This window comes from Zalophus californianus, chromosome 17 (genome assembly GCF_009762305.2).
Source record: "Zalophus californianus isolate mZalCal1 chromosome 17, mZalCal1.pri.v2, whole genome shotgun sequence".
Taxonomy (NCBI): Eukaryota; Metazoa; Chordata; class Mammalia; order Carnivora; family Otariidae; genus Zalophus; species Zalophus californianus.
The window spans coordinates 58,280,397-58,298,708 of NC_045611.1; the positions used below are offsets into that span (position 1 = coordinate 58,280,397).

The 18,312-nt window shown below is 42.3% G+C and overlaps 1 pseudogene; it reads left to right on the top strand.

The window, feature by feature from the left end:
- Window positions 1-4,866: 4,866 nt before the first annotated feature.
- On the top strand, window positions 4,867-10,493 carry LOC118355944 (annotated as a pseudogene).
- The last annotated feature ends 7,819 nt before the right edge of the window (window positions 10,494-18,312 follow it).

Below are 18,312 nucleotides of genomic sequence, written 5' to 3' on the forward strand. Positions count from 1 at the left end.
TTTTCTGTAGAAATATTCATTGTAATACTAACCCCCTTAGTATTACATAAAATTCTATTCTAGAATTGTCTGTAAAATCTCAAGTTGTTCTGGGATATATCTGGCCCCAGAGGAATCCAGTAAGCGATTGCCAGCATGAACAAAGTTTATATTCTAGAAGAAGGAGTCATGAAAAAAGGGGTAGGGAGGAACATCCATACTATTTTCTAGAGTGGCTATACCAGTTTGCATACCCACCCAACAGTGTAAGAGGGCTCCCCTTTCTCCGCATCCTCACCAACACCTGTTGTTTCCTGTGGTGTTAATTCTAGCCATTCTGACTGGTGGGAGGTGACATCTCATTGTAGTTTTGATTTGTATTTTTTCCCTGATAATCAGTGATGTTGAGCATCTTGTCTTGTGTCTGGAACCATCTGTATGTCTTTTTTGGAAAATGTGTATTCATGTCTTCTGCCCATTTGTTAACTGGAATATTTGTTTTGGGGGTGTTAAGTTTTAGAAGTTCTTTATATATTTTGGATATTAACCCTTTATCAGATAGGTCATTTGCAAATATCTTCTCCCATTCTGTAGGTTGCCTTTTGGTTTTGTTGATTGTTTCCTTCACGGTGCAGAAGCTTTTCATTTACATATATATGATGGAATATTATTTAACCACAAAAAGGAATGAAAGCTTGCCATTTGCAATGACATGGATAGAGCTATAAAGTACTGTGCTAAGTGAGATAAGTCAGAGAAAGACGAATACCATATGATTTTACTCATATGTGGAATTTAAGAAACAAAACAAATGAACATGGTGGGGGGGAGAGGCAAACGAAGAACTCTTTCATTTGCCCAAGATTGCACAGCTGGAGTGGCAGAGCCAGCATCCAAGGACAGAAGGGTCTGGTAGCAACTAGTAAACATAGAAGGAATGATGGAATTAGAATATCATCAATTGTCAACCACCATAGAAAAAAATGATTTCATAGTGGTTTTTTTTTTTTCTAATTCTCTGACATTTTCTTGTGGCCAGATCTAGAAGGATCCATTTTACTTCAGCCCCAAAGTAGTTTTTGGTGGGAGTTCATTTCAGCCCTCACATCTGGCCATCCAATGGCCAAGACAGTTTCTGCCCTGACTTCCACCCCCTCCCGTATCCCACACTTTCCAATCCACAGAACACACAGCTTTGAACCATCCAAGGACAGGTCTTGGGCTCAGCATTTTCATGTGGCTGTGATGGGCAGGGTCCTCTTGGTTCCACACACAATTTTACTGGAACAAGAGGTCTTAACTCCAGATTCTTCTAGTTTTGGCACTTGAGAGAACCTCCAAGTTCAAACACCTGTGAGCCCTCTAGGGGAAGTGTACATGGAGATCACCAAATCTTTGGCACGAGTAAATGATTGGATAATAAGTCTCTGCAACTGACACCAAATCCTATCTCCGTAAGTAATTGGCTCTGTAGAAGGAAAATGTGATGAGCGTAGCTCTCTGGAAAGCAAGCGAAGGGAACTAAGGGAGATGGTGGGTCTGACCACATCAAATGTTACCACAGGCAAAAGGACATCTGCAGAACCGAAATCATTGCTATTGACCCAGATAAGCACAGGTCCACAATTATTGGGGAAATTGTTCTTGTTATAGTGACTGTAACAGATTACCCATATGTTTCTCCTTTTTATTAAAGCATACAAATTTACCTCTGGGCTATGAGATCTTACGTTCCTGACAGTAAAATACACAATCCGTTAGGTCATTCAACATTTTATGAATCAGAGCAGAGATCCAACCACATCAACCACGGTGCCATTTTCTAACATTTCTGCTTTATTCATGCTCTCAAATGATCATTATCTTCTTTATAATGCTTGTACTTGATGCTTAATTAGTTTCCCTGTACAATTGGAGTGAGGAGGTTTGAAGTGGTCGACTGGGACATTCCAAAAGGCAACATAGAAGCGATGATGTGACACTCCTATGGTGAGCTCTCCCCAGTTGTTCATTCCTCTTTGAATGCATTAACTGATAAAGGTTTTCATCCCATGAATGCATCATCATAGCGATGTCTGTTAACAGGAACAGCCAAGAGAGTATAATCATTCTCCAGGGGAAGGAAATATAAGGGAGATACAGATGAAACTAGATCTGCTCAGTGTAAATGATGGTTTAAGTAGACAAGGTGTTCCTGAAGGGTGTGTGTGTAAGGGGAGGTTGTGATACCATTGTCTACAGTTTTGCGTGCTTGAAAACGTCCATTAAAATTTGTATTTTATTTTTTTAAATGTATTAATTTTGTCCATTTTTGCCATTCTAACTGGTGTAAGGTGGTATCTCAATGGGGTTTTGATTTGAATTTCCCTGATGGCTAATGATGATGAACATTTTTTCCTGTGTCTGTTAGGTATTTATATGTCTTTTGAGAAGTGTCTGGTCATGTCTTCTGTTGGAGAGGTTGTGGAGAAAGGGGAACCCTCTTACACTGTTGGTGGGAATGCAACTTGGTACAGCCACTTTGGAAAACTGTGGAGGTTCCTCAAAAAAGTCAATTATCATATGGTTTCACTTCTTTGCGGAACATAAGGAATAGCAAGGAGGACATAAGGAGAAGGAAGGGAAAAATGAAGGGGGGGAAATCGGAGGGGGAGACGAACCATGAGAGACTATGGACTCTGAGAAACAAACTGAGGATTTTAGAGGGGAGGGTGGTGGGGAGATGGGTTAGCCCGGTGATGGGTATTAAGGAGGGCACGTACTGCATGGAGCACTGGGTGTTATAAGAAAACAATCATGGATCACTACATCAAAAACTAATGATGTACTTGCTATATGGTGACTAACATAACATAATAAAATTAAATTTAAAGATAATTCTTTTTAGAAGACAAAAAACAGTGTTTTAATTTTTAAAAAATATTTAAGTAGGCACCTGGGTGGCTCAGTTGTGTCTGCTTCGGCTCAGGTCATGGTCCCTGGGTCCTGGGATCGAGCCCTGCATCGGGCTCCCTGCTCGGCGGGAAGCCTGCTTCTCCCTCTCCCACTCCCCCTGCTTGTGTTCCCTCTCTTGCTGTGTCTCTCACTGTCAAATAAATAAATAAAATGTTAAAAATATATATTTAAGTAATCTCTACACCCAATGTGGGGCTTGAACGCCCGACCCCAAGATCAAGAGTTGCAAGTTCCTCCGACTGAGCCAGCCAGGGGTCCCTAAAATTTGTATTTTGTTTTATTTTATTTTATTTTTTAAAGATTTATTATTTATTTGAGAGAGACTGAGAGAAAGACCACGAGCAGGGGGAGGGGCAGAGGGAGAGGGAGAAGCAGACTCCCCGCTGAGCAGGGAGCCTGATGCGGGGCTGGATCCCAGGACCCTGAGATCATGACCTGAGCCAAAGGCAGCCGCTTAACCGACTGAGCCATCCAGGTTCCCCTAAAATTTATATTTTAATGGACAAATGTTAGTGTTTGAAATTATAAATGTTCAAACTGATATAAAATATTGTGGGTGAAATATAGTATTAAAGAATTAGCCCTAAAAGTAGAATAAAAAAACATGAGGTAAGCAGGGAGCCTGATGGGGGACTTGATCCCAGGACCCCAGAATCACAATCTGAGCCAAAGGCAGACGCTTAATCTAGACTCATCCAGGCACACCCCCTTCTCCTTTTAAAAAATATTTCATTTATTGATTTGAGAGACAGAGAGCAAGAGCTAGAGAGAGAGCATGAGCGGAGTGGTCACATCTTGTTCCCCGAGTCCTTGAGGTGCCTTTCCGTGTCCCTTTAACTCCTGATTACAACTTTGATTCTGAATATGGTTTTCCACAGGGAGCTAGAAAACATTTTTATGCCAGCTCTTTGGCTACCCCCACCCCAATCTTCTTGTTAATTGCCAACAACTGTCCTTAATCATCTGAAGAGAGTGATGGTGATTTGCACTGGGGATTAAATTAGCTCCTCACTGGAGATGCCCCAGGCTCTCCATGCAGAGGGTCACCAAGTCTACAGCTGACATGGTAAGGGCATCTCTGTGGGGAGATTGGGTCCAGGAACCCTGTCCCTGTAACTGTGGCTCGTTGTGATTGACACTTCCCTGCACAGAGCTCTGGAGCAAAGACCAGCCAGGTGAGTGGTTCCTTCTGTTCAGGGCAAAACCCAGGAGAGCAGGAACTTGGGGATGTGGTTGGGCACCAACATGGATTGGGCAGGATGCACGCCAACACTGCCTCACTCTGAGCAGCTGCATCTATGCCACAGCTGGGTGGAGGTGTGAATTAGGGAGCACAGAGTAGGGTTTCTAGAGGAGTCATAGGAGGACTTACTGCATGAGACTCAAGTCAAAACTTTTGCCAGTAAGGAAGGTTCCATGGGATCCGTTGAGGCTACAGTAAAACCCAGCACCCTGGAGTGCCAGGGTGCCAGGGAATTTGCAGGTCATTATAATTCAAAGGAGAGACCAGCATAACCTTGCTGTATTTCCTCCTGCTGTTGTTGGAGGTGATACGGAACAGTAGGAGGTGCTGTTTGCTCCCTGTGTCCAGACACTATGGCTGAAGTATCTACCAGTGGATCAGGAGACGACTCCTCACCCAGCTCAGTGTAGGGGGAAGAGAAAAGCTGTAGGAGTAAAGAAACAAACAGGGATATGATGATGGAGAATGGCGGTCAGGCGTCTGTGAGCAGGTGCAGCTGGGTGGGCTGGAGCTGGAGAAGGTGTGAGACATGGGAGGTGATGGGAGGAGGGGCTTCCAGGAGGAGAATGAACGTGGGTTGTGTGATGACGTGAAAACACGTCTCTGGTTCTTTGTAGGGAAGTGAATTCAGCTGACTATAGGAATGGATGGGAGAGGAGTGGGAAACGCAGTTGGCTGCCTGACCGTGGATGTCCCGCCTCACGCTCCTGCCAGTGGTGAGTAGAGAAATGAGAATCTCTTCCAAAAGCCAGCTCTTTTGGGTTGCACCAACCGTTTCTATTTTTCTGGTTTGTTTCATTATTTCTGCTCTGACATTTGTTACTTCCCTCTAAGTACTGTGGGCTGAGTTCTTTTTTTATTCCTTGAGGTATAAACTGAGGTGGTTTGTTGAGATCATTGTTTCTTCTCCCCTTCCTCCTCCTCCTCTTTTTTTTTTTTTTTGGTAAAGATTTTAAGTAATCAATACACCCAACACAGGGCTCGAACTTACACACTGGAGACCAAGTGTTGTGTGCTCCACCGTCTAAGCCAGCCAGGTGCAGATATCTTTCTTCTTTCTTAAGGTAGGTGTTTATCGCTGTAAACATTCCTCTTAGAATGGTTTTTGCTGAATCCCCTACGTTTAGTGTGTTGTGTTTCCCCTTAAGCTTGTCTCAGAGTATTTCGTGGTTTCCCTTTGATTTCTTCTTTGCCCCATGGGTTGTTCAGGAGTGTGTTGTTGAATCTGTGCATGTTTGTGAATTTTCCGGTTTTCCTGCTGTTACCGATCACTAGTTTCATGCCATTGTGGCCAGAAGATACTCGATATGATGTCAGTCTTCGTAAATCTGTTAAGACGTGTTTTGGGACCTAACCTATGATCTTTCCTGTACTCTGTGTGTGCGTGGAAGCAGGTGTACTCTGCCACTGTTGGACGTATGGTCAGGATGTCTGTAGGTCGAGGGGGTCTATTGTGCGTTTTGGGGGCAATGCTTCCTTACTGAAACTCTGTCTGATGATCTGTCCAGTGTTGAAAGTTGGGGTATTGCTCATACTTTAAATAAGTAGAAAAGGGCCCTTCTATTTTTGTTTAACTTCATGCAGCAAGTGCAGAGAGAAAATTTTAGTAAGATGAACTCTGGTTCATTTTCAAGGCACACAAAATAGTGTGAGTGTTGGAATGCAGCTAGCCTGTTCTTCCCATTTTACGTGTCATCATTCTTCCCTTTAATCCCTGGTAGTGGCAGGTAATCAAAACAAGGCAACAACCCCTATCATACAAATAATTCTTCTCACCACTTAATGAGAACTTTGTTCTAGCCATTGTGATCAATAATCGACATGAAATCCACCGTGCGTATCCACATGAGGTTTGAGTGGTGTTCCATATTAAAGCAAACTTTACTTTTCAATGAGAAGACAGATGCACAGAGTGGTGACTGACGCTCCCCAGGTGGGACTAAGCTTGTAAGTGGATGATTGTAACCCACAGTAAGAGCTTTCAGGATGCAGAGGATGGAATCTTCGTCTGCTCAAGGATTAAGCCTCTGACCCACGGTTCCACTGTCATTGCCATGTCACAAATGAGAGAACAGGTTCTCAGAGCTCAAGGATGTGTCCTAATGTCCCAGCACCATTAATTATCATTGAAGAGTGGGGAATACGAAACAAAACCCGTACTGGGTGAGTCCAGAGCCGATGGTCACAAGGTACTCACTGTGCTGTTTCCTGTCTTGTCTACACAACAGTCGCCTAACATGGACCCAGTTTTCCCAAAGAGCAAGAAACTCGGAGATGTTTTGCTCAATATCATTTATTTTTCCTTTCTCACTGTGGCTTCTGATTCCTACAGTAACAGTTAGGGTTATTGCCTTTGGAAGGCTTCACACCTTTTACCAGAATAGGTCCGTCTTTCTCTTGTATGTCACAGAACCTTCTTTTTCACTCATAAGGGCTCAGAGCAGTCTTTATTTTAATGGTCCACCCAAATGTGCTATGGTTGCTTTTGAGCTAAGGTATCTAGTTTAATTGGTTCTGGATTCTATAAATGAGAATCAAAGACTCAGAAAATGTAGAAACTCAAAAGCTCAAAGAGATGTAACTCAATCTGTGCAATGCTTTAATGATAGACCAGTTTTACTAGCTTTATTGAGGTGTAATTGACTAGTAAAATTGTTTATAGTGAAGGTGTACAACTTGATAGGTTTTTAAAAAAAATTGTTACTTCACATACAGTGTAATACTGGTTTCAGGAGTAGAATTCAGTCATCACTTACATACAACACCCAGTGCTCATCACAAGAAGTGCTCTCTTTCCTTCTTTCTTTCTTTCTTTTTTTTTTTTTTTTGAGGCAATTCAGTAGGTTATTTTTTCTCATGGAAATAGAAGTTGATTTTTTTTCTTTTTAAAATTATCTTATGTTAGTCACCATACAGTACCTCATTAGTTTTTGATGTAGTGTTCCATGATTCATTGTTTGTGCATAACACCCAGTGCTCCACGCAGAACATGCCCTCTTTAGTACCCATCACCAGGCTAACCCATCCCCTCACCCCCCTCCCCTCCAGAACCCTCAGTTTGTTTCTCAGAGTCCATAGTCTCTCATGGTTCGTCTCCCCCTCCGATTTCCCCCCTTCATTCTTCCCTTCCTGCTATCTTTTTTTTTGACATATAATGTATTGTTTGTTTCAGAAGTACAAGTCTGTGATTCAACAGTCTTACACAATTCACAGCGCTCACCATAGCACATACCTCCCCAATGTCTGTCACCCAGCCACACCATCCCTCCCACCCCCCCCCAACTCCAGAAACCCTCAGTTTGTTTCCTGAGATTAAGAATTCCTCATATCTGTGAGGTCATATAATACATGTCTTTCTCTGATTGACTTATTTCGCTCAGCATAATACCCTCCAGTTTCATCCACGTTGTTGCAAATGGCAAGACTTCATTCCTTTTGATGGCTGCATACTATTCTATTGTATATATATACACCACATCTTCTTTATGCATTCATCTGTCCTTGGACATCTTGGCTCTTTCCATAGTTTGGCTATTGTGGACATTGCTGCTATAAACATCGGGGTGCACGTACCCCTTCGTATCCCTACATTTGTATCTTTGGGGTAAATACCCAGGAGTGCAATTGCTGGGTCATATGGTAGCTCTATTTTCAACTTTTTGAGGAACCTCCATACTGTTTGTTGGATGTAGTGATCCATGATTCATTGTTTGCACATAACACCCAGTGGTCCATGCAGTACGTGCCCTCCTTAATACCCATCACAGGGCTCACACATCCCGCCAGCCCCCTTCCCTCTAAAACCCTCAGTTTGTTTCTCAGAGTCCATAGTCTCTCATGGTTCATCTCCCCCTCCGATTTCCCCCCCTTCATTTTCCCTTCCTTCTCCTAATGTCCTCCCTGCTATTCCTGATGTTCCACAAATAAGTGAAACCATATGATCATTGACTTTCTCTGCTTGACTTATTTCACTTAGCATCATCCCCTCCAGTTCCATCCATGTGGATGTACAAGTTGGGAATTCATCCTTTCTGACGGCTGAGTAATATTCCATTGTATATATGGACCATATCTTCTTTATCCATTCGTCTGTTGAAGGGCATCTCGGCTCTTTCCAGAGTTTGGCTGTTGCGGACATTGCTGCTATGAACACTGGGGAGCGTATGGCCCTTCTTTTCACTACATTTGTGTCTTTGGGGTAAATACCCAGGAGTGCAATTGCTGGGTCATAGGGTAGCTCTATTTTTAACTTTTTGAGGAACCTCCACACTGTTTTCCAAAGTAAGAAGTGCCCTCTTTAGTACCTGTCTTGATTGGTGGTTTTGAGTAGTGTTTACTTTTTTGTGTGGCCTGAGGTGGGTGGGAGACCACTTTGAAAAACCTCTCTGGGAACTGACTTCTCAACAAGTTACAGTCTGTGGAATTATTAATAAATGGAATTCTTTGGCCAGTAGGGATATTTTCTCTACTGAATGGAATATCTGAACACATTGGAGGGGCATGTTGTGTATTGAAATGGCTACTGATTTTTTGAAAAGCGTTTTGTGTCCTGTCACTCTAATATATAATATCGAGTCCTCAGGAGCAGAGAGATTAGAGGCAAGGTAGTTAAGAGGTATTGCCATAATGAAAGCAAATTGACTTAAAAATAGCAATCAAATGGAGATGTGAGAGATAATGGAAAAGGATGAATCAAGGATAATTATCTGGCTTAAGTAAATGAGTAGATGGTGACACCATTTACAGGACAGATTCAAATGGAGGATCAGATTTGGGGATGTCATACAAGTCCGGTAGGAGGAGGGTAATACAGGGTGCATTCAGTTCAGGTATATTGGGTTTAAAACGCCGGTGGGATGTAAGGAGGTAAAGATGTATGCAGTTGAATATATAGGTCTAGAACTGAGAGCTATAGGTAGGGCTTTGGGAATTACCAGTCTTTCCTTGTGACCTAGCAATAGGATGTGCACTTCCAGTCGATGTGCTAAGTGTAAATAAAGAGGAATATCCATAATTCAAAAGTTGAATATGTATTCCTTGCAATATTAGTTAATCTTATAACATGTGTGTTGTTTTTTGCATTTCCATATAACTTTATTAATGCGTTATAATGGCAGACAGGATGGCAATGAATTATAAAGAGGGTACACTGTATTATTGTCTCCTTCCACATATTCATTTATAAAATACATATTCATTTTATACCCATTATGTGTCAACTGTATTTTTGACCAAGACAGGCGTGCTTCCTAAGTTCGTGGACTTCATATTCTGATGGGGAGTCAGAACATAAAAGTCAATAGAAATACAAAATAATAATATGAAATTTGTGTCCACGACGTGCTCTCCGAGTCGAGTCTCCTGTGGAATGTGACTGTTTCTCCCTTTTCAGAAGAAAAGGTCCTAGAACTAAGAAGAGTCCTTATGCTGGGACTAACAGCCTACTCTTCACTCCAGGCCCCTCTGAAGCCCTTTTCAGAACAACGCCCTAAGAACCACAGGGGAAGAGGCTCTGAAAATGGTCTTGTTCGTACAGATTGGGGTTGGGTCTTTGCCAGTGTCCTCTTCTCCCGTAAGGTCCCTCCAGTCTGGCACGGACACAAGCAGAGGCTCTTCAACATGATGCTCACCCACATGGCTGTAGCCAATCTCTTGGTTCTTCTCTCCACTGAGATTCCATTCCACTCACAGTGGCGGCTTTTGTCTTTAGGCAACCCCTGTCCACTCTTGGGTGTACACTTGTCCATTACATCCACCAAATGGCTTGCAGCACCACCTTGTGCTCCACCGGTGTCCTGAGCACCTTTCAGTATGTTGTTGTCTTCCCCAGGACAGCGGGAGGGATGAACCCCCAAGGTCATTGGTCCTTCCTGATCATCTGGTGGATCTCCAGTGTCTTGATTAATATCTATGTTCCTGTGAAAGTTACTGGTCTACAGGACACATACAACCATACCCAAGGCAAATGGTTTTGCTCATCCTTAGGTCCTAATACAAGTCTTGTCTTCTTGTGGTGCATCTCTGATGCCATGTTTATTGGCCTCATGGTCTGATCCAGTGGTCCCACGGTGCTGCTCCTGCACAGGCACCACCAGAGAGCGCCGTGTATTCACACCCCCAATGGTTACTGCAAATTCCCCCAGAGACCAGAGCTACCCATACCGTCCTGATGCTGGAGACCACATGTGTTGTCTTCTACATGCTGAATTCCGTTTTTGCTTTTTATGTCATTACTTTAATAGGCTCTTATTTATGGTTGATGCATACCTCTTATATTTTAGCTTCATGTTTTCCTACTGTTGGTCTCTACTGCTGATCCTTAGGGATTCTATAGCTCCCAATTTTGCTTTTGAAATTTTTAAAAAAATTTTATTATGTTAGTCACCATAAAACTCATCATTACTTTTTGAGGTGTTGATCCATGATACACTGTTTTCGTATAACACCCAGTGCTCCATGCAGTACGTGCCCTCCTTAATACCCATCACCGGGCTAACCCATCCCCCTACCCCCTCCCCTCTAGAACCCACAGTTTGTTCCTCAGAGTCCATAGTCTCTCATGGTTCATCTCTCCCTCCACTTCCCCCCCAACTTTTCCCTTCCTTCTCCTAATGTCCTCCCTGCTATTCCTGATGTTCCACAAATAAGTGAAACCATATGATAATTGACTTTCTCTGCTTGACTTACTTCACGTAGCATCATCTCCTCCAGTCCCATCCATGTTGATGTAGAAGTGGGGTATTCATCCTTTCTGATGGCTGAGTAATATTCCATTGTATATATGGACCACATCTTCTTTATCCATTCATCTGTTGAAGGGCATCTCGGCTCTTTCCACAGTTTGGCTATTGAGGACATTGCTGCTATGAACATTGGGGTGCATATGGCCCTTCTTTTCACTACGTCTGTGTCTTTGGGGTAAATACCCAGGAGTGCAAGTGCTGGGTCATAGGGTAGCTCTATTATTAACTTTTGAAGGAACCTCCACACTTTTCCAAAATGGCTGTACCAACTTGCATTCCCACCAACAGTGTAAGAGGGTTCCCCTTTCTCCCCAACCTCTCCAACATTTGTTGTTTCTTTCCCTGTCCATTTTTGCCATTCTAACGGGTGTAAGGTGGTATCTCAATGTGGTTTTGATTTGAAATTCCCTGATGGCTAATGATAATTAACATTTTTTCATGTATCTGTTAGCTATTTGTATGTCTTCTTTGGAGAAGTGTCGGTTCATATCCTCTGCCCATGTTTTGACTTGAATATTTGTTTTTTGGGTTTTGAGTTTGAGAAATTCTTTATAGGTCTTGAATACCTGCCCTTTATCTGTGGTGTCATTTGCAAATATCTTCTCCCATTCTGTGGGTTGCCTCTTTGTTTTGTTGACTGTTTCCTTTGCTGTGCAAAAGCTTTTTATCTTGACGAAGTCCCAAAAGTTCCATATTTGCTTTTGTTTCACTAGCTTTTGGAGATGTATCTTGAAAGAAGTTGCTGTGGCCGATGTCAAAGAGGCTACTGCCTATGTTCCCTTCTAGGATTTTGATAGAGTCCTGTCTCACATTAAAGTCTTTCATCCATTTTATCTTTGTGGATGGTGATAGAGAATGGTCGAGTTTCCTTCTTCTCCGTGTGGCTGTCCAGTTTTCCCAGCACCATTTATTGAAGAGGCTTTTTTCCATTGCATGTTTTTTCCTGCTTTGTCAAAGATTATTTGACCATAGAGTTGAGGGTCCATATCTGGGCTCTCTATTCTGTTCCACTGGTCTATATGTCTGTTTTTGTGTGAGTACCATGCTGTCTTCGTGATCACAGCTTTGTAATATAGCTTGAAATCGGGCAACATGATGCCCCCAGCTTTGTTTTTCTTTTTCAACATTTCTTGGTGATTCAGGGTCTTTTCTGATTCCATACAAATTTTAGGATTGTTTGTTCCAGCACTTTGAAAAATGTCAGTGGAAGTTTGATCGGGATGGCATTGAAGGTATAGATTGCTCTGGGTAGCATAGACATTTTAACAATGTTTCTTCTTCCGATCCATGAGCATGGAATATTTTTCCATCTTTTTGTGTCTTCAGTTTCTTTCATGAGTGTTCTGTAGCTCCTAGAGTAGAGATCCTTTACCTCTTTGGTTAGGTTTATTCTGAGGTATCTTATGGTTTTTGGTGCTATTGTAAACGGAATCGTTTCTCAAATTTCTCTTTTTACAGTTGCATTGTTAATGTATAAGAAAGCAACTGATTTCTGTGCATTGATTCTGTATCCTGTCACATTACTGAATTGCTGTATAAGTTCTAGTAATTTGGGGGTGGAGTCTTTTGGGTTTTCTGCATAAAGTATCATGTCTGCGAAAAGAGAGAGTTTGACTTCTTCTTTGCCAGTTTGAATACCTTTTATTTCTTTTTGTTGTCTGATTGCTGTTGCTAGGACTTCTAGTACTCTGTTGAACAATAATGGCGAGAGTGGTCATCCTTGAAGTGTTCCTGATCTTAATGGAAAGGCTCTCAGCTTTTCCCCATTAAGGATGATATTCGCTGTGGGTTTTTCATAGATGGATGTTATGAACTTGAGGAATGTTCCCTCTATCCGTATACTCTGAAGAGTTTTAATCAGGAAAGGATGTTGTATTTTGTCAAATGCTTTTTCTGCATCAATTGAGAGGACCATATGGTTCTTCTCCCTCCTCTTATTAACGTGATCTATCACACTGATTGATTTGCGAATGTTGAACCACCCTTGCATCCCAGGGATAAATCCCACTCGGTCATGGTGGGTCATCCTTTTAATGTATTGTGGGATCCTATTAGCTAGGATTTTGCTGAGGATTTTGGAATCCATATTCATCACGGTTATTGGTCTGAAATTCTCCTTTTTGATGGGGTCTTTGCCTGGTTTGGGGATTAAGGTAACGCTGGCCTCATAGAATGAGTTTGGAAGTTTTCCCTGTTTCTATTTTTTGAAACAGCTTCAGTAGAATAGGTATTATTTCTTCTTTGAATGTTTGGTAGAATTCCCCAGGAAATCCGTCAGGCCCTGGACTCTTGTTTTTTGGGGAGGTTTTTGATCACTGTTTCAATCTCGTTGCTGGTTATTGGCCTGTTCAGGTTGTCAGTTTCTTCCTGTTTCAGTCTTGGCAGCTTATAGGTTTCCAGGAAGGCATCCATTTTATCCAGATTGCTCAGTTTATTGACATATAGTTGTTGATAATAATTTCTAATAATTTTTTTTCTATTTCCTTCGTGTAAGATATGATCTCTCCCCTTTCATTCATAATTTTATTAATTTGGGTCCTTTTTTGGATAAGTCTGGCTGGTGGTTTATCGATCTTATTCTTTCAAAGAACCGACTTCTAGTTTCGTTGAGCTGATCTACTGTTTCTGGTTTCTAATTCATTGACCTCTGCTCTAATTTTATTATTTCTCTTCTAATGTGTGGCTTAGGCATTGTTTGTTCCTTTTTCTCTAGTTCTTTAAGTTGTAGAGTTGGTGAATTTGGGATTTTTCTGTTTTTTTGAGTGAGGCTTGGATGGCTATATATTTCCCCCTTAGGACCGCCTTTGCAGTATCACACAGGTTTTGGACCAATGTGTTTTTGTTCTCATTGATTTCCATGAATTGTTTAAGTTCTTTGATTTCCTGGTTGGCCCAAACATTCTTGAGCAGAGTGGTCTTTAGCTTCCAAGTGTTTAAATTTCTGCCAAATTTTTTCTTGTGATTGAGTTCCAGTTTTAAAGCATTGTGGTCTGAGAATAGGCAGGGAATAATCTCCATCTTTTGGTATTGGTTGAGACCTGATTTGTGACCCAGGAGGTGGTCTATTCTGGAGAAAGTTCCATGTGCGCTCGAGAAGAATGAGTATTCTGTTGTTTTAGGGTGGAATGTTCAGTATATATCTATGAGGCCCATCTGGTCCAGTGTGTCATTCAAAGGTCTTGTTTCCTTGTTGATTTTCTGCTTAGATGATCTGTCCATTGCTGAGAGTGGAGTATTGAGGTCTCCTACAATTAACGTATTGTTATCAATATGACTCTATTTTTTTTTTAAGATTTTATTTATTTATCTGACAGAGACACGGTGAGAGAGGGAACACAAGCAGGGGGAGTGGGAGAGGGAGAAGCAGGCTTCCCACGCAGCAGGGAGCCTGATGTTCGGCTTGATCCCAGGACCCTGGGATCATAACCTGAGCCGAAGGCAGACACTTAACGACTGAGCCACCCAGGCGCCCCAATATGACTCTTTATTTTAACAGTTGGCTTATGTAGATGGCTGCTCCCATGTTAGGGGCATAGATATTTACAATTGTTTAATCTTCTTGTTGGATAGACCCTTTAAGAATGATATAGTGTCCTTCTGTGTCTCTAATACAGACTTCAGTTTAAAATCTAATTTGTCTGATAGAAGAATTGCTACCCCAGCTTTCTTTTGAGGTCCGCTGGCATGGAAGATGAATCTCCATCTCTTTACTTTCAGTCTGGATGTATCTTTAGGTTCCAAATGGGTCTCTTGTAGACAGCATATGGATGGGTCCTCTCTTTTTATCCAATCTGCAACCCTGTGCCATTTTATGGGAGCATTTAGGCCATTCATTCATGTTCAAGTGGTTATTGAAAGATATGAATTGTCATCATGTTGCCTGTGAAGACGTTGTTTTTATAGATTGTCCCTATAAATTTCTGTTGTATATCACTCTTGGAGTCTTTCTTCTTTTATAGAACCCCCCTTAATATTTCTTGGAGGGCCGGCCTAATGGTCACATATTCTTTCAGTTTCTGCTGGTCTTGGAAGCTCTGCATCTCTTCATCCATTCTAAATGACAGCCTTGCCAGATAAAGTATTCTTAGCTGCATGTTCTTCTCGTTTAGTACCCTGAATATGTCTTGCCAGGCCTTCTGGCAAGACATATTCTCTCTCTGTACTGCCTCTGTACTGAAGGAATCCCTTCCCCCTAACTGCCCGTAAGATGGTTTCCTTGGTTCTAAGATTTGCAAGTTTTACTATCACATGCCGGGGTGTTGGTCTGTTTTCCTTGATCTTGGGAGGGGTGCTCTCTGCCTCTAGGATGCAAATGTTTTTTTCATTCCCCAGATTAGGGAAGTTCTCAGCTATGATTTGCTCAAGTACATCTTCTAGTCCTCTCTCTCTCTCTCTCCACTCCCTCCGGGATTCCAGTTTTTCTGACATTGGAACTCTTCATGGTGTCGCTTATTTCTTTGATTCCATTTTCATCGATTCTGAGTTGTTTTTCCCTGGCGTACTCTTTTCCCTTTTTATCTATTAAATTGTCTTCCAGGTTGCTTATTCGTTCTTCTGCCTCACTTACCCTAGCTGTTAGATTATCTAGATTGGATTGGATCTCACTGAAAGCATTTTTAAGTTCTGCCAATTCAGCTTTCATTTCTACCCTTAGAGACTCTATGTTGGCATTAATCGATTTCTCCATTCTAGCTATTGTCTTCACAATTGCTAGCCTGAATTCCATCTCTGACATCTTGGTTATAGCTGCATCCATTTGTAAATCTGCGGCATAGGTCATAATCTCTGAGTCTTTTCTATTTTGGGGGTTCCTCCTCCTAGTCATTCTGTTGATGGGTGGTTGAGGGAATGTATAGAGTCCAAATTATTGACCAGAACCCAAGTAAGATGCACCTGGTTTCTAGGGACCTTAGGGTTGCTGGCCTCTTGTTTTCCCAGCCTGTCTTCTGGGGGAAGGGCCTGCCGTGCTGTTACTCAGGCAACCCTGTTTGGGCAGAGTTGCCCTGCCCCCCCTGTGGTGGGGAATGGGCTCAGTGGGAATCAGTTTTTTGGGGCTTTTGTACTCTGGTGCCCTTCCCTGGCGGCTTTCCACGTCTCTTCTGAGAGAGCAGAATAGACCGTTTCCAACTCTCTGCCTCAGAACAGAGAGATCTCAGTCTGTTCTTCAGGGAGCTCTCCAGGCCACACTGTCTCCGTTTCTGTCTGTGCTGCTATAAACTGCAGCGTTCTGGGTTGTGCGCCCCTCCACAGCGCTCCCAGTTCTCACCTCCAGGTCGGGGCATGTCTCTGCCCTTTGTGCTTCTAAAACCACCAGCCACTATGGTCAAATAATCTTTGACAAAGCAGGAAAAAACATACAATGGAAAAGAGACAGTCTCTTCAATAAATGGGTGTTGGAAAATTGGACAGCCACATGCAGAAGAATGAAACTCGACCATTCTCTGTCACCATCCACAAAGATAAACTCAAAATGGGTGAAAGACCTCAATGTGAGACAGGAATCCATCAAAATCCTAGAGGAGAACATAGGCAGTAACCTCTTTGACATCGGCCACAGCAACTTCTTTCAAGATACTTCTCCAAAAGGTAGTGAAACAAAAGCAAAAATGAGCTTTTGGGACTTCATCAAGATAAAAAGCTTCTGCACAGCAAAGGAAACAGTCAACAAAAGAAAGAGGCAACCCACAGAATGGGAGAAGATATTTGCAAATGACACTACAGATAAAGGGCTGGTATCCAAGATCTATAAAGAACTTCTCAAACTCAACACCCCAAAAACAAGTCAAAAAGTGGGCAGAAGATATGAAAAGACACTTCTCTGAAGAAGACATACGAATGGCTAACAGACACATGAAAAAATGTTCATCATCATTAGCCATCAGGGAATTTGAAATCAAAACCACATTGAGATACCACCTTACCCCCGTTAGAATGGCAAAAATGGACAGGGCAAGAAACAACAAATGTTAGAGAGGTTGTGGAGAAAAGGGAACCCTCTTACACTGTTGGTGGGAATGAAAGTTGGTTCAGCCACTTTGGAAGAGTGGAGGTTCCTCAAAAAGTTAAAAATAGAGCTACCCTATGACCTAGCACTTGCACTCCTGGGTATTTACCCCAAAGACAGAGATGTAGTGAAAAGAAGGGCCATATGCTCCCCAATGTTCATAGCAGCAATGTCTGCAATAGCCAAACTGTGTAAGGAACCGAGATGCCCTTCAACAGAAGAATGGATAAAGAAGATGTGGTCCATATATACGATGGAATATTAGCCATCAGGACGGTGAATACCCACCTTTTACATCCACATGGATGGGACTGGAGGAGATGATGCTAAGTGAAATAAGTCAAGCAGAGAAAGTCAATTATCACATGGTTTCACTTATATGTGGAACATAAGGAATAGCAGGGAGGACATTAGGAGAAGGAAGGGAAAAATGAAGGGGGGGAAATCGGAGGGAAAGATGAACCATGAGAGACTTGGACTCTGAGAAACAGTGTTTTAGAGGGGAGGTGGGGGGGGGATGGGTTAGCCCGGTGATGGGTATTAAGGAGGGCACGTACTGCATGGCGCATGGGTGTTTTATGAAAACAATGGATCATGGATCACCACATCAAAAACTAATGATGTATGGTGACTAACATAATAAAATTTTAAAAAAGAATTAAAAAATAAAAATAAAACGAACAGCCACTCCCAGTCCGCACGCGCTACCTCGCCGCTCCAGGTTCCGCCCTGAGGGCTGCCCTAAAGTCCTTTCCGCGCTGCTACCGGTCTGTGAGTCTGTGCCCCGTCCCCAACGCGCAAGACTGTCGCTCACTGGCGTTGTAGGATCCCCACGGCCAGGCTCCCCCCCACTGCCATTTAGCCTCCGATATCTCCCTGCAGACTCACAGCTCCCCGCTTCATACCTCCAAACCAACAGTCCACGATATTCTGTTTGTAGAGATCCAGATCTTCTTAGATCTCAGGCTGATTTCGTGGGTGCTCAGAGTGTCTGGTAGATATCCAGCTCAATTCTGGGGACCAGTTGAAATAGGGTCCCCTACTCCTCCGCCATCTTTTCTTCTCTGCTTTTGAATGTTGAAAATGACTGTTAAGAACCTAAATTTATAGAAGTCAGCTTCGACAGTAGCCATGATTATACTGTTCAGTAATCATTCACTGAATACCAATTTTTTTAGAGGAAATACACAATGATTTTTTTTTACATCTTTATTTGAAATTGACATATAACATTATGTGAGTATAAGGTGTGCAACATGTTAATTTGATATATTTACATATTGTAATATGATTAGCATTAGCTAACACCTCTATCACATCATGTAATTATAACTAAAAGTTTGTACCTTTTGACCCCCTCCCCACCTACCAACCACCACTATGTTACA